The sequence below is a fragment of the Hordeum vulgare genome, chromosome 2H (genome assembly GCF_904849725.1).
Source record: "Hordeum vulgare subsp. vulgare chromosome 2H, MorexV3_pseudomolecules_assembly, whole genome shotgun sequence".
NCBI lineage: Eukaryota > Viridiplantae > Streptophyta > Magnoliopsida > Poales > Poaceae > Hordeum > Hordeum vulgare.
Window position 1 is genome coordinate 629,290,860 of NC_058519.1, and position 16,731 is coordinate 629,307,590.

Below are 16,731 nucleotides of genomic sequence, written 5' to 3' on the forward strand. Positions count from 1 at the left end.
CAGGGGACTCCACAAACCCCCTAGGCGCGACCTGTGGCTCGTCTGCCCTACCTCTTCCGCCTATAAATTCCCGAAAAATCCAAAACTGCGAGAGAGATCCACGAAAATACTTTTCCGCTGCCGCAAGCTTCCGTCTCCGCAAGATCCCATCTGGGGCACGTTCTGGTGCCCTGCCGGAGGGGGGGTTCGGATACAGAGGGCTTGTTCATCAACACCATGACCTCTCCGGTGATGCGTGAGTAATTCACCATAGAACTTCGGGTCCATAGCTAGTAGCTAGATGGCTTCTTCTCTCTCTTGGATCTTCAATACAAAGTTCTCCATGATCTTCATGGAGATCTATCCGATGTAATCTTCTTTTGCGGTGTGTTTGTCGAGATCTGATGAATTGTGGATTTATGATCAAATTATCTATGAATTTATTTGAGTTTCTTTTGATCTCTTATATGCATGATTTCATATCCTTGTAATTCTCTTCGAGTTGTGGGTTTTGTTTGGCCAACTTGATCTATGATTCTTGCAATGGGGGAAGTGCTTGGTTTTGGGTTCATACCGTGCGGTGACCTCACCCAGTGACAGAAGGGGTAGCAAGGCACGCATCGTGTTGTTTCCGTCAAGGGTAAAAAGATGGGGTTTACATCATTGGTTTGAGTTTATATCTCTACATCATGTCATCTTGCTTAAGGCGTTACTCTGTTCGTCATGAACTCAATACACTAGATGCATGCTGGATAGCGGTCGATGTGTGGAGTAATAGTAGTAGATTCAGAAAGTATCGGTCTACTTGTCTCGGACGTGATGCCTATATGTATGATCATTGCCTTAGATATCGTCATGACTTTGCGCGCTTCTATCAATTGCTCGACAGTAATTTGTTCACCCACCGTAATATTTGCTATTTTGAGAGAAGCCTCTAGTGAACACTATGGCCCCCGGGTCTACTTCACATCATATTTTCAGCCTCACACTTTTACTTCGTTGCACTTTCCGCCTTTAGATCTCACTTTGCAATCAATCTCAAAGGGATTGACAACCCCTTTATAGCGTTGGGTGCAAGCTCGTTTGTGTTTGCGCAGGTACTCTGGACACTTGGCTTGATTCTCCTACTGGATTGATACCTTGGTTCTCAAACTGAGGGAAATACTTACTGCTCCTGTGCTGCATCACCCTTTCCTCTTCAAGGGAAAAACCAACGCAAGCTCAAGAGGCAGCAATATCTCAAGGTGGATGATTAGTAAGTAGATGCTGATTAATAAACGGTCTACTTGTCTTGGTGTTCTGCCCATTACTATTGAACCTCTAACTATCAAGGAGCATAATTAGCATTGCGGTGCGATCATAATTCTGTCAATTTCCCAACTGTGATTTGTTTACCCTAGCATAGTTGTTTATCGTCTTTTTAGAGAGAGACATCACTAGTGAATATCATGTGACTCCAGTCCATATCACCATCATTGTTTACACCTCCATAATTTACCGCTTTCATTTACTTTTTCGTTGCAATCACTATTACCTTTCCGCTTGTGTTTTGATCCTTTGCAAACTACAAGGCCGGAGAGATTGACAACCTCTCTGTACTCATTGGGAGCAAAGTTATTTGTTGTGTGTGCAGGTCCACGTCTTCTACTAGAGCCAGGGTGGAAGACACCTACTTGTTGAGTCTAGGAGTCCTCCTGATTTGATAAACCTTACAGTCTCCGTGTAAGGGAAATTTGTTGCTGACTACATTTCCACCTTCCACTTGGGGTATCCAATGAGGGGCTAGAAGTATATACATCATCTCGTCATCAAGCGAATTTCTGGCGCCGTTGCCGGGGACTCCACTCTTTAAGATAGGGGTGTTGCACACCATCTTTTACCTTTGCTTTTTAGTCTTGTTAGTTTGCTTTCTAGTTTTTTCTTTAGAGTCCTATACCAAAAACTACAAAAAAATAGTTACTTTGCTTCTAGTTGTCAAGCATGTTAAGGTTTGATGCTTGGAAGGAATCTGAGGTCCTAGATTTCCATCAAAGGAATGGATAAAATGTGAAGGAAGCACGGGATAGAATTTCTGAAGCACACAAAAGAGTTATGCCTTGGATACCTATTAAAATCGTGCTTAGATATTTTTTATCATGGTCTCTTTATATGGTGCAAACACTCTCTTGATATTATAGCTAAAGGAGATTTCTTAGAGTGTGATGAGGCTAGAGCTCTTGACATCATACATGGTCTATCTAATAATGTTGTTTATAATCATGTTATGACACTATTATAGATAGACTTGCTACTATTGAAGGGAAAATAGATGCTCTAGACTTAAGAGAAAGAGAGAAACCCATGGTTGATAAGGAACAAATTTTGAGAATAGACGATGACTGGTAACCTTTTGTTAGAATTAGCATCTCTAACCAAGACTTCCTTGCCTATTATGATATGGGATCCATGGTTTGTACTATGACAAAAGTTGTCTATGATTATCTCTGGTTGTAACGACCAAGATGCGGTCCTTTCCGATCTGGGGGTCGAGGCCCCCGAATAGGAAAGAAGCACATCTAAGCGTTTCGCAAGCAAGTAACATAGCACAAATAATAACAAAAAGTAGACAATTCGGGATTCAACTGTCTTCTTATTAATAACTCAGAGTACAACACATATACAAACAAGGTAGTTCCGGTACGGACTACAAAACATGGAAAATGCTATGCTACCCTGCTGCAGGCCCACGATCACGACCACGCCTCAGTCCTCTGGATAGTTCACGTCGAGGCGGTCTGTCTCCTCGTCGTACTGCCACGCCAGCTGGGTGCCGTCGGGATCATCTGTCTCTGGGGTACCTGTACCTGCTGGGAGTTCGGAGGAATCCGTGAGCCACGGGGACTCAGCAATCTAAGACCTTGGTGCCAGAACTAGACATGTTATTGGGTAGGGTAAGGGAGAAGTGTATCAGGCTGCAGCATCCTATGCTTGATTAAGTGGCTAACTTACGCGAAGTAATTGTGAAGGTGGTCTACACTAGCGGTCGGGATTACTTGATCACTAAGTGATCCTGAACACCTACCTACGGCATTCATAACCCCACCGTGTTCCCGATCGAAGAGAGATTTTCGAGGGGATAGTCACGGTTACGCACACAGTTGGCAGTTTTATTAGCTTATGTTTGAGTTCTCTAATACCGGATGTTAACAAAATATTCCAAGTTGCCACATAACCGCGGGCAAGGCTTTCCGAAAGATTAAACCCTGCAGGGGTGCTCCAACTAGTCCATCACAAACAAACACAGGCCGCAAAGGCATGCTCTATCACGAATCTCGTGATCTCGTCGGATTCCTTAGAGGAAAACCTCAACACTTGGGGAAACCAAAGCTTCACTGGGATTCCTATACGCAAGATATACCGCTAAGGTAAGACAAGGCTAGCAGGACCTCCCGACGTGTCGACGACCCTGATAAGAGCCGCGTATCTCAGTCTCAGGACACGCCGGATGAGCGATGGTTACCACGCCAAAATATCGAGTTGCCCCGGGGAGCGTAATAAGCTGCTCTGGGTTGGACCAACACTCATGAGGAGCACTGGCCCGGGTTGTTGATTAAAGACCTCGGGGTAGCTACTCCCTATGCAGATTATCATTAAGTTGTTAGCAAATTAACACCAATGTCGGGTCCTGCTGGACAAGCTTTAGCACTACGCGATTTATCGAGGGGGTCCCCATAACAACCCCGAACGTGTTAGGAGTGATCATTATGGAATCAAACACCGGTAGCCGGTAACTAAGGCGGCAATAACGGAACAAAGCACCCGGCAAAAGGCTACGCCTCCTGTCATTTACCAAGTATATAGGTGCATTAATTAAATAACAGAATTTAAGATAATGATATCAAGCTCATGTTATCACATGAGGCAAAGCACCTGCAACTAGCAATGCTAACATTAGTAGCTGAGCAAGCCTACTTAGCCACACAAGTTTTGCTAGGAAGGAGAACGGTGTTTGGGCTCATGGCATAAGTAGAGGCAATTTAATTTCAGTGGTAGGCAGCGAGCAATATGACATGGAAACGAAACTAACATAACAAGTCTAGAGATGGAATCAAGGTCATATCATCTTGCGTGTGATATCCTCAGCTTGGAATGGTTCTGGATCGTCCTGCACGTACTCTCCTGATTCCACGTATTCGTTCTCCGATCCCGGTGCTACCCAACATAAGAATAACAGCCAATGAACAGCAGCACCACAAGATGCAACAATCACATGATGCATGAGATGAAATTTGAGCATGCACCACTATTTCTATCACTAGCACAAGCAAAATAAACTACTGCAAGTTTCTGGACAGAACTGTACACTAAGCTATTCTAACATGCATGAGGATGCAAGAACAGATGTGGCCCGTGAAAACGGTGCAAAACCATATAAAGAACATTGCAAACGGAGATACTGATCAACGGGAATCAACGAAACAAGATATGAAGCTCTACGTGGAAGATTCAACACCACACTCACATTTGGCACAAATCTGGTATTCCCAGGTTGCCAAAACCTGTAACAACCCAACATGAATGGATTGGAGCAAGGAAGAACACCACAACATCAACTAAGCACACACATTGACCAAAAAGACAAAACTACATAATCTGCCATAATCTGCATCTTAGCTCTTTGGGAGCTACATGCAACATAGCTACAGGTCTCCAAACATGACAAATAATATATGTGGCTGTTACCCACGAAGAACACTACAAGCACCAGCAAGAATCACAGTAAAAGGAATTAAACTCTAGAAGATACAAGGCCACAAACTTTCCCAAAACCATCAGATCTCAGGGACTTAGTGAAAATTCCTGCACCTGAGTTTCTGTCTCTGTTGTGAAGCTTTTTTACAGCAACCAAAACACAACCTACTGGACTCCAAATGATTTTCAATTTGACAGGAAGGTTCAAAAACATACCAGGTTCAAAATCCTAGCACTGAACTAAGGCTAGATATCAACAGAATGACCAGCACATCCTCATCTATAGGGGAAGAAAATGTTTCCAGAATCCCAGACTTAGTGAAATTTCACAGTTCACTAATTTGGAATTTTTCAGCCACATGCCCACTTTGTCTAGGCATAGTTTGCACACACATTACACCAAGTGATAATTGACACCACTATAGTGTAGAGCAAAACCCGTACTACTAACACACAAAAACTCATGCCCTTGGGCTCCACCTATTCCATGGAATCAAGGCTCAAACTTGCAACAAAACTGAATATGTCAACTCCATAAGGTATCCTACTAAGACAACGACTACCAAGGTTGGGTTCATGTACACAATGACAAAGTGACATGGGGGTTTGAACCCCATGTTTGTGTCATGCACATCAACATCACAAGCACCTCTACCAAACTATCCCCACACACAAACACCTTGCCCTCTCACATATAGACATGTGAAGGTGCATAGTTTTGCAAAGGTGGGGAAGTTACACACACACACATATACTCCACATCATCCACAAGCACATGTTGCTCAAGATCAAATCACATACCTACACATGCTAATCATAGCTTGCATCACATGGCCACCATACACACATCATAACCCCCATAAGATGCACTTACATATGAAACTCTAGTCATCACACACACTTCACAAACACTTGAACCAAAGTATAACATGAAGGTAAAATCTACTAAACAAGTAAACTTGGAAGCAACACATACATGCACTCCACTAAGCTTGCAAGCACAAGATTATACTAGCAGATGAATCTACTTATGCATCATCTCATTGTGCCATTCACTCACAAGGTGCACACACAACATGATACTTGCACACACCTACACATCACCATGTGCACACATACTCACACCTCTAATGCATTGCAGGAAGTAAAAATAATTGCACTCCTTGTAATGCCCATTATTTAGGCGCAAGAAGTAGCAAAGAATAGCAAGGAAAACAAAAATAAGAAAGAAGGAAGAAAATAGCAAAAGGGGGCTGGAAGGGATTCGAACCCTATACCACCTAGTGCACCACACTGCATTCTACCACTCTTCTGCTGGCATTGTTTTGACAGAGAGAGAGGAACAGAGCAGGTTAACCCCTCCCTGCTGCTGCTATCGACCAGAGAAAAGAAAACCCAAAAAAGGAAGGAGGTGCGCCACTTGGGACTCGATCCCTGCACCTCTCGGTAAATCACGGGGCTCTCTGCCACTGCGCTACGAATGTCATAACTGACAGAGGAGGGCACGCGAGCAAGGTATACTACCCCTACCGCAGCTCTGCCCTGCACGCACAGAGACGTGCTGGCGACAGGGAAGGGACACCAGCGCCTCGCTGTGCTGCTACTGCTGCTCCACTGAAGGAACCTACCGATCTGGGACGGCGCTACGAGGGGGGAGGGAGCCCCTGCTACCTCAACTCTCCTGCAAACCCGCCTACAGAGAACCGTCACGCCACAAGCATCAAAGCCACTGCTTGCTACGGCAGAGGAGCACAGCGACAGGGTGACCGACGGCTGCCTCGTCGAGCTGTAGCTGCTGCTGCGCCACCGGAGGCCGAAGCAAAATGAGGAGAAGAAGGGTCCTACTACAACTACGCACACAGCCACGGGGCCATCTCGGCAAGGCCGCGACTACTTCGCCACGAACGTGGACGTCTACTCTTCCTGTGCCAACTAGCAGAAAAACATCTACACAGCTTGCCGGTGCAACTCGGGCAAGCCTCGAGCAGGAGGCTCGGCGCCACTACCTAAGAGTAAACAAGGAGGAGGAGAGGCACGGTCTAGCTCACCTTGTGTCGAGAGGAGAGGCGCCCGACGTGGAAGAAGAAGAAGCGCGCCTACTGCTGCAGGTAAAAGCCGCTGGCCGAGGAAGAAGGTGCTCGTCGGGGACGTCGAGGAAGAAGCCCCGGCTCCAGCTCCACGCGAAAATGGAACCCCTCCTGGGTCCTCTTGCTTGCGCAGCTGCGGGGAGGCGACGAGGTGGCCGCTATGCCGGAGACGAGCTCGACCCGGAGCTGGTCATGGTGTTGGGGACGACGAGAGTCTCACTGGCGGCGCTGGAGGGAGAGGATGAGGGAGAGGAGGAACCCTAGAGTGGTGGGGAGGCTGTGGGCTCCTTATAACGTCTCGGGATGCGAGCTTGGAACCACCAGATCGATGGGAAGGGAGATCAGTGGTGGAGCGTTGATCGTACACAGTGACGTCGCCAGGAGGAAGACGAGGGACGGCGTGTGGGCTTCTGGCGCAAAGAGGCTTGGGCCAGGGAGGAATTGGGCCACAAACGCCAGGGAGAGAAGAGGGAAACCTGGCCCTTGACAATTTAAAAACACCACCACAACAAATAAATCCCCAAGAAAAACTAAGGCCTAAGAAAAATAGAAACAAATACTCGTGGGCACAAGGGAATTATGCCCCAAATTTCTAAAATACCAAAATGATATTTTGACAATTAAAATAATTGCCAATCAGATTAAAATAGTCTGAAAATAAAGGAAAACCCCAAACAAAATAAGTTGAAATACCCCTCTGCTTCATACCCACATACCAACTAAAATGCTCTAAAGGTGTAACATTTTTATAACAACATTGGAGCAAAAGGATTTGAACTTGGGAAAAAAATAAAAAGGGTTTGGAACTACACAAGGGGGTTTGAAAATAATGCCAAGCACCACACCCTCATTACTTCACACCACATCATCACATATGCATCAACACATGAAATCACAAGATCACATAAATCACACCTAGCAAGATCACATGCAATCATATCAAGACATAGCATCATAAGGTATGGCAAGGATGGTATGACATGGATGCATGCATGCAAAAGAAGAACACAAGGTGACACATGAAATCACACATGCATAGATAGCTGTCGTGACAAAGTCAAGGTGGTCCCACATGGAAGGTTACAAAAAGGGAAAGTTTTACACTTGGGGCACTACAAATTCTCCCACACTACAAAGAAGATCTCGACCTCGAGATCTAAGACTGAAAGAAATCGGGAAATTCGGAACGGAGGTGATCCTCACGTTCCCACGTAGCCTCTTTATCGGAATGGTGTGACCACTGTACTTTGAGAAACTTGACAGTCTTGTTACGAGTCTTGCGCTCAGTTGCCTCGAGAACCGCAACTGGATGCTCACGATAAGAAAGGTGAGGCTGAAGGTCGATATCTTGAAGATGCACAGTGCGCTCGGGGGTCTTGAAACACCTCCGAAGCTGAGAAACATGGAACACATCATGGACATTTGCAAAGGTTGACGGAAGCTCGAGCTGGTATGCAAGGTCGCCCCTCTTGCCGACCACTCTGAAAGGACCAACAAAACGAGGCGCAAGCTTGCCTTTGATGCCAAAATGTTGCATACCCTTCATAGGCGACACCTTGAGATAGACAAAATCATCAAGCTCATACGACATGTCATGATGCTTGCTATCGTAATAGCTCTTTTGACGGGACTGAGCTGCTCTGAGGTTGTCGCGAATGATCCGACACATCTCCTCAGCTTCTTCTATCATATCATGGCCAAGGATCTGACGCTCGCCTGTCTGGGACCAGTTGAGCGGAGTACGACACTTCCTGCCATAGAGAATTTCAAACGGAGCCTTGCCAGAACTAGCTTGATAACTGTTGTTATACAGGACTCCGCGAAAGGCAGACAATCCTCCCACTTCATGCCAAAAGAGATAACACAGGTTCTCAGCATATCCTCAAGAACTTGATTCACTCTCTCCACTTGACCACTAGTCTGAGGATGGAACACTGTGCTGAAGCGGATCTTTGTGCCCATAGCAGACTGAAAGGAGTCCCAGAACTTGGAAGTGAAGATACTTCCGCGATCTGACGAGATCATCATAGGTACGCCGTGCAAAGAGACAATCCTGGAGGTGTACAACTCTGCCAGCTGAGCTGCTGAAATGGACTCCTTGACTGGAAGGAAATGCGCTACTTTACTCAATTTGTCGATGACGACGAAGATAGCATCATTGCCCTTCTTGGACTTCGGAAACCCGGTGACGAAGTCCATCTCAATGTGATCAAACTTCCACTCGGGAATCGGCAAAGGCTGCAAGAGGCCCGCTGGTCTTTGATGTTCTGCTTTCACCCTTCGACATACATCACACTCGTTTACGAATTGTGCAATTTCACGTTTCATACGAGTCCACCAGAAAGTCTGCTTCAAGTCATGGTACATTTTGGAACTTCCAGGATGAATAGAGAGCAGAGAGTTATGAGCTTCTTCCATGATCACCTTCCCTAGATCACCTTTCGGGACGATAAGGCGGTCCTCGAAAAACAAAGTGTCCCTGGCATCAACAGTGAAACACTTATACTTGGGAAGACTCTTTCCCACACCAATCTTGACCTTCTTCACCATAGTGTCAAGTAGCTGAGCTGCTCTGACCTGATCTTCCAAGGTAGGAGAGATCTGAAGGTTCGCAAGAAAACCCTGAGGAACCAGCTGAAGATTGAGCTTCCTGAAAGACTCAGAAAGACCCGGCTGGAGAGGTTGCAGAATCAGACTGTTGCAATATGCCTTCCTGCTCAATGCATCTGCCACAACATTTGCCTTGCCTGGCATGTACTCAACACTCGGATTAAAATCCTGGAGCATTTCCACCCAACGTGTTTGTCGAAGATTCAAGTTAGGCTGAGTGAAGATATACTTGAGGCTCTTGTGATCGGTGAAAACTTCAACCTTACGTTCCAACAAGAGATGTCTCCAAGTCATCAAGGCGTGCACAACAGCTGCTAGCTCGAGATCGTGCACAGGATAGTTCTTCTCCGCAGGCTTCAGCTGCCTGGAGGTATAAGCAACCACCTTCCTATCTTGCATCAAGACTGCACCGAGACCCTGGAGAGAAGCATCGCAAAAGACCTGGTACGGCTTGGAATCATCCGGATGGGCCAATACCGGAGTGGAGATAAGCTTCTCTTTGAGTGGATTGAAAGCCGGTTGACACTCTGGAGACCAAACATACTTGACACCCTTCTGAAGAAGACTAGAGAGCGGCTTGGCGATTTTGGAGAAGTTCTCAACGAATCTTCTGCAATATCCGACAAGACCGAGAAAGCTTCGAAGCTGCTTCACATTCTGCGGCGGTTCCCATTCAACAATGGCTTGAACCTTGGACGGGTCAACCTTAATGCCCTCGGCAGAGATAATATGCCCAAGATAAACCACTTCTTTTAGCTAGAACTCGCACTTGGAAAACTTGGCATACAACTTGTATTCTCTCAGTTTATCAAGCACCAACCTGAGATTTTTCTCATGTTCTTCCTCATCCTCAGAAAAGACCAGAATGTCGTCGAGATAGAGCAAGACAAACTCATTATTGTATGGTGAGAAAATATAGTTCATCAATCGGCAAAAAGTCGGAGGAGCATTAGCTAGACCAAAAGACATGACCGTATACTCATACGAGCCAAAACTAGTCCTGAATGCCGTCTTCGGAATGTCTTCCTCGCGAATGCGAATCTGATGATAGCCCATTCTGAGATCAAGCTTGGAGAATACTTTAGCACCTTTCAACTGTTCGAACAACTCATTTATGTTCGGAAGTGGATATTTGTTCTTGATTGTCTTCTTGTTCAATGGGCGGTAATCGACACACAACCGGTCCGAACCATCCTTCTTCTTGACAAATAGAACACCACATCCCCACGGAGACGAGCTTGGTCTGATCAAACCCAAACGCTCCTGCTCATCGAGTTGCCTCTTGAGTTCCTTCAACTCTTCTGGACCCAGCTTGTACGGCCGTTTGCACACTGGCTCTGTGCCTGGCTCAAGCTCAATGACAAACTCAACTTCACGGTGCGGAGGCATGCCTGGTAACTCTTCAGGAAACACATCTTGGTATTCGCAGACCACAGGAACTTGCTCAATAGGATTGATCTCACCCTTTTCATTTAAGGAGAACAAACGGATTGTGTCATCGCGTGCCGCGAATATAATCACATCCTCCGAAGAGTGGGTAAGTTTCACTTCTTTAGCTTCACAATCAATTGATGCCTTGTTCATGGCCAACCAGTCCATACCAAGGATCAAATCAATGTCGGACTTGCCCAAGACAATAGGAGACGCCAGAAAAGAATAACTGCCTATCTTGACAGAAGCATCCGGAACCCTCATGTACGAACTCATGCGCATGCCCGGAGAAACCACACGGAAGGGACTATCCAAATGAATTGCAGGAATTTCATGCTTAGCTAAGAAAGGCTTGGAGATGAAGCAATGTGAAGCACCAGAATTGAATAACACTTTAGCAGGAAAATCATTGACGAGGAGGTTACCCATGATCACATCCGATGAATTTTCTGCCTCAGCTGCATTCACCATGTTGACTCGCGCTGATCTGGGGTTGAACTTGACAAGAGCGTTGCTTGGAGGTTTGCCTGGAGGAGGAGGTGGCAGACGGAGCTGAGAAGTGCATTTGTTGGCATAGTGACCCTTCTGCCCACATTTGTCACAAGTGACATCTGCTGGCTGCCGGAACTGAATCTGAGGAGGCCCTTGCTTCTGATGTTGGTATCTCTGCTGGAAGCCAGGGTTGGGTGGGTGGGAAGAACCACGTCCACCTGAGTGCTTCGGCTGCTGCGAGTGCCGAGGAGGAGGAGGAGAAACCCAAAACCTCTATTGCTTCTGAACCACCTGAGTCGAGGAAGAGCTAGAATCTCTGAAGCGCTTCTTGGAGTTCTCCACCCTGAGCAAGGCTACTTCTGCTCGGAGAGCTAAGTTGTAAAACTTGTCAAACTCCTCAGGATCGTGCAAAGCAAGCGCTAACTGCAAATCCTCCTTCAAACCACCCCCGAACTGATAGATCTTGCTCTTCTGATCCAGGACATCCTGCAACGCGTAACGGGCCAGCTCGTGGAACTCAACATTGTACTTGTAGACAGAATTGCTGCCCTGCTTCAAACGCCTGAACTTCTCATGCATCTCCTCAACAAAACTGGAAGGGATGTAGTGGGACCTGAAGTCACGACAAAACTCGTCCCAAGACATCACCCTGCCACCTCTGGAGTCCTTAAGCTGCTGCCGCCAAATAGAAGCCTGCCCCTTCAACTGAAACGTTGCAAACTTGACATAGTCCTCCGGACACACATTGCTACACTCAAAATGCTTGTTCATATCACGGATCCAATCTTCCGCATCAAACGGCTGGTCGCAAGAAGTGAACGTCTTAGGCTGGTTTGACAGGAACTGACTCAGATTGGCGAAGTGATTGCCACCCTGCTGGAAATTGCCCTGCTGATGATTGGCTCTCTCCTGGATCAACTGCAACAGCATCTGAGTGTTTGCATTAGTAGCTGCCATCATCGCCCGCGCGCGGTGCCGCTGGCCCGAATCGAGCATGCGGGCGGGCCAATTGCGCGTGCCGGCCAAACCCTAGGGCAATGGAGGCATGATCCCGGGCGCCGGCGAGCTCGTGCAGCCCGGATCTCCGGCCGGGGGGAATGGGCGCGAGCCGGCGCGAATCCGAAGGGGGGTTGAGCTGACCTCCGGATTGGCGTGGCCGCGGATTGGACCCGGCCGAGACGAATTGCGCCCGCCCGCCCGCCGGAATCTCGAAGTGGCGCGCCGCCCGCTGCTGCTGGTTGGCGCTCGCTCGGGTCGGCGCGGGGCCCGGGTGCTGCTGCTGCTGCTGCCGCCGCGCGGGGGTGGGGTGGGGTGGGGTGGAGTGGGGGCGGGGGTGGATGGGTCCTTGCTTCGCTCTCCGTAGCTTCCCTTCGTGTTCCTCTCCCTTCCCTTCCCTTCCCTCTCGCAATCTCGGCCTGGGCTTTTTTTCCTCTCCGGGGGTGGTATTTTTTTTCGGCCGTTGAATTGGATTTGATCGAGCCGAGAGAAGCGAAGCAAAGCAGGGGTGGGGACTACCGATACCGATACCGAGCCCTTCCTTCCTTCCTGTGCGTGCGTGCGTGCGTGCGTGTGTGTGTGTGTGTGATGTTGGCCTGGCCTCCTCCTCTCTGCTCACCTGCATCTGCCGCCGCTGATCATTTGATGGCTCAGGATTCCGATTCCGATTGCCGCATCATGATGCAATGAAGCCAGAGCCTGCGTCATGTGTGCTTTCACCGTCTTCAACTCCACATGGGCTACCATACCACAACTCTTTACTCTTTGTGCTCAAGTTTTCGAAAGGCGCTCTTGCCATCAACGACGGATCTAGGATTTCACTACGAGGATGTCATGTTAGAAGTATGTCCAATATGTATGTTTTTTTTTGACACGGTTACAATAGAAATATGTTAGAAGCTGTCAACGAAGAAAATCATGTGTAAACATATACTTGCCTTCCTCTAGCGTCGACAAGGCACCAACCCAGTCGGTGTGTTTTGGTTCTCGAGTTTGCGGTCGATGTAGTCTGTTGCTCCATATACACATGCTCCGAATGCAGTTGTGAGGGCATTGACACCTTCCTGGATCAGCTTAACACCTTATTTAGCTTAACACTAGTCTATTAGGACTTGGAAACAGAGGGGGTCATTATAGGTTTAGCCAATTTTAGAGTTTCGGATGTAAATGAGTATTACACCATTTAGCATTGCAGTACACACAAGTTTAGCATGACCACTACGTGGCAAAATAAAGTTTGCATTCTTGAACGGGTGACATGGTCAAAATAGTATTATTATTTTTCACGAACTTCATTGCAGAAGAACATGACGATGTGTCATTTCGTCAGAGCCAAACAAATATGTGTTGTTTTGTTAGTTCTTTTTAGTAAGAAGTAAGTGTCTTCAATATCTTTAGATCTTCTAATAAATTTCATGTCCATACCAACTCACTCAATCCCTGAGACATGGCAGTATATTCAGCCTCTACAATTGATTTGGAAACAACACGTTCTTTCTTGCTCCTACAAGACACTAGAGTTCCTCCTACGGAAACACAATGGCATGGAGTCGATCTCCTGTCATCCAGATAGCTAGCCCAGTCAGCATCACAATAACCATCCGTGAGAAGGTGTCCATGGCTCTTGTATATCTCGGTCCTTTCCGAGGAAAACCCTTCAAGTATCTCAAGATTTCATATATTGTCTCAAGATGTTCACTTCTAGGCTCATGCATATATCTGCTCACAACACTTACTGCAAATGGAATGTGTGATCAGTATGACACAAGTGAAAGGATCAGTATGGTCGGCTAGAAGGGGAGGTTCAATAGGCGACTAGCAATTTTTAACTTCGCTTGCAAAATTTAGGCTCAACAATAAAATAGGTTGTCTAGATATGCAACTAGTTGGACAAATTATATATGACAAGCACAATAAGTAACAAGAAGCTAGAAGTAAACAAGAAATAATAAGCTTGCACAAAGTAAAAGAAAGAAATAACCACAAGAGCAAGCTAGAAGTAAACAAGAGATAATGAGCTTGCACAAATAAAGGAAAGAAAGACTATCATGAATCATGTCTCTGAACTGAGACATGAGCATTAGATTTCCCTTATCAGAGTACCTCTTGAACAACATGATACACACATTAGAAGCACTCGGCAATGCCTCAACTGACATTGCAATGGCTGGTGTCTATTTTAGACCCATAATTAAAGCGCATGTGTTGCATTATAACTTCATATATCATGTACCATTGAGCCAACTACATGTCCATTATGCATGATTTTTAGTTTACATTCATTTTATCGTAAACATTGCATATGAAAGAGCATGGTGCCCCATGATTGGTTTTGGTAATTGATGGCAATCCCTATGGATTAATGGTTGCATTGACTTTTATTTGAAGGGTGTGTCCATAGGCATTGCTTGAAATCCATTTGTTGGTTTCAAGGTTATTAGAAGAAGATTATGTGTTGACCAAGGTGATATTCAAGGAGTTATCCAAAGATTGGTCATGTGAGTGTTGAACCTATTGCAAGCATGTCTTGAAGAAGAAGATTGTGTGATCATTCATGTTTACCTTCAAGACATCATATTAATGAAGAGCGTTGGAAAGATACAAGGTTGATAAAGACTAAGTACAAAAAGTTATTCACGTTGATCAACAGAGAGAGCGTAGAAGATATACCAAGTGGGGATCAAGTGATCTCATGGTATGGTAAGCATTGTTCATTACGCTTTGTGTACTAACCCATGGTCTTTGTGAGAGTTCTTTTTGGGGTTAGGTATGTTTCCATGGGCGTACATGTGGGATCAAGAAGTGTATGTCTAGAGGAGGGGGATTAATAGACAACTTGACAATTTAAAATCTAACATTTCCCAATTTTAATGGTTGGCAAGTTTTAGCAAATATAGCTAGTCTAGCACACCCTACACATGCAAATCTACAAGTATAACAGCGAAAAATAAAGACATGCACATGTAAATAAGGAGTAGAGATAGGAAGATCAAACGCAAATAAGACACAAAGATTTTTGGCATGGTTCCGATAGGTGGTGCTATCGTACGTCCGTCTGCGTTGATGGAGACTTCAACCCACGGAGGGTAACAGCCGTACGAGTCCACGAAGGGCTCCACCCACAAGGGGTCCACGGAGAAGCAACCTTGTCTATTCCACCATGGCTTACGTCCACGAAGGACTAGCCTCACTCGGGGTAGATCTTCACGAAGTAGGTGATCTCCTTGCCCTTACAAACTTCTTGGTTAAACTCCACATGATTTGGAGGTTCCCAAGCGACACCTAACCAATCTAGGAGACACCACTCTCCAAAAGGTAATAGATGTGGTATGGAGGATGAACTTATTACTATAGTGCTTCAAAAGATAGTCTCCTCAACACTCAATCACTCTCTCACTGAATTTGTCTTGGTAGAAGAGATTGATTGGGAGGAAAGAAACTTGGGGAGGCTAGAAATAAATATTCATATGGTTGGAGTGAAAGATCTTGATCTCAACACATGAGTAGGTGGTTCTCTTTCAGAAAACGAATGGTGGAAAGGTTTGCTTGTTCTGAGTACTCTCTCTACGAATGAGAGGGAGGTGGGGGGTATATATAGCCATCTCCAAAAACCCAGTTGTTACAACATTATTTCCCAACTTGGTGGAACATAAGCAAAAACTCGGTTGCACCGAGTAGTGCAAAACATCTCAACTTTTGGCTTTTTGGTGAGACCGATATAAAACATCTCGGTGAGACCGATTCAGTTGACCTAGGTAGTTCCATTGACTCGGTGGAACTCATATGAAAAACCCAGAAATTCTGATTTTTGTCAAATAGACATTAGCAAGGTGGGCACTGTTTTTCATGTGTACCGAAGCGAATCTCGGTTGCACCGATTTGATAGGGTTTAGCTTTGGGTTCTGTCCAAGGAAAACTCGGTATGGCCAATTGTGGAAATTTGGTGGCACCAATTTTGACTTTAGGGTTTTGGACAGAATATTTTGTGGGAGAAATGTTGACGCTTTTGGTGGCTAATCTGTAAGCACTTTGAGCAACCAGATAATCATAGATACATCATCCCCTTTTAATAGTATTGGCTTTCCTATGGACTCAAATATGATTTCTCACATAAATATAAAATGCAGAGTCTTGAAGCTTCAATCTTTGCCAATCCTATTCCTTTCCTTCTTGGTGATCCTCCTCACAATTCCCAGCCACTGCAATTGTAAGTGCATCTAGTGCCCCTTAGTGATTTTGGTGGTTTGAAGACTTATAGGTTAAGTATCTAATGTGCTCTTGAGTGTACACAGGATCTATAAGTCACTGAGGAGTTTGAAATATTTGATGAATATCGACCCCTAAAAATGTATATCTTCGGTTGAAGAAATTGGTCTGAAGCTGAAGAATTGAATCGCGAAGAATC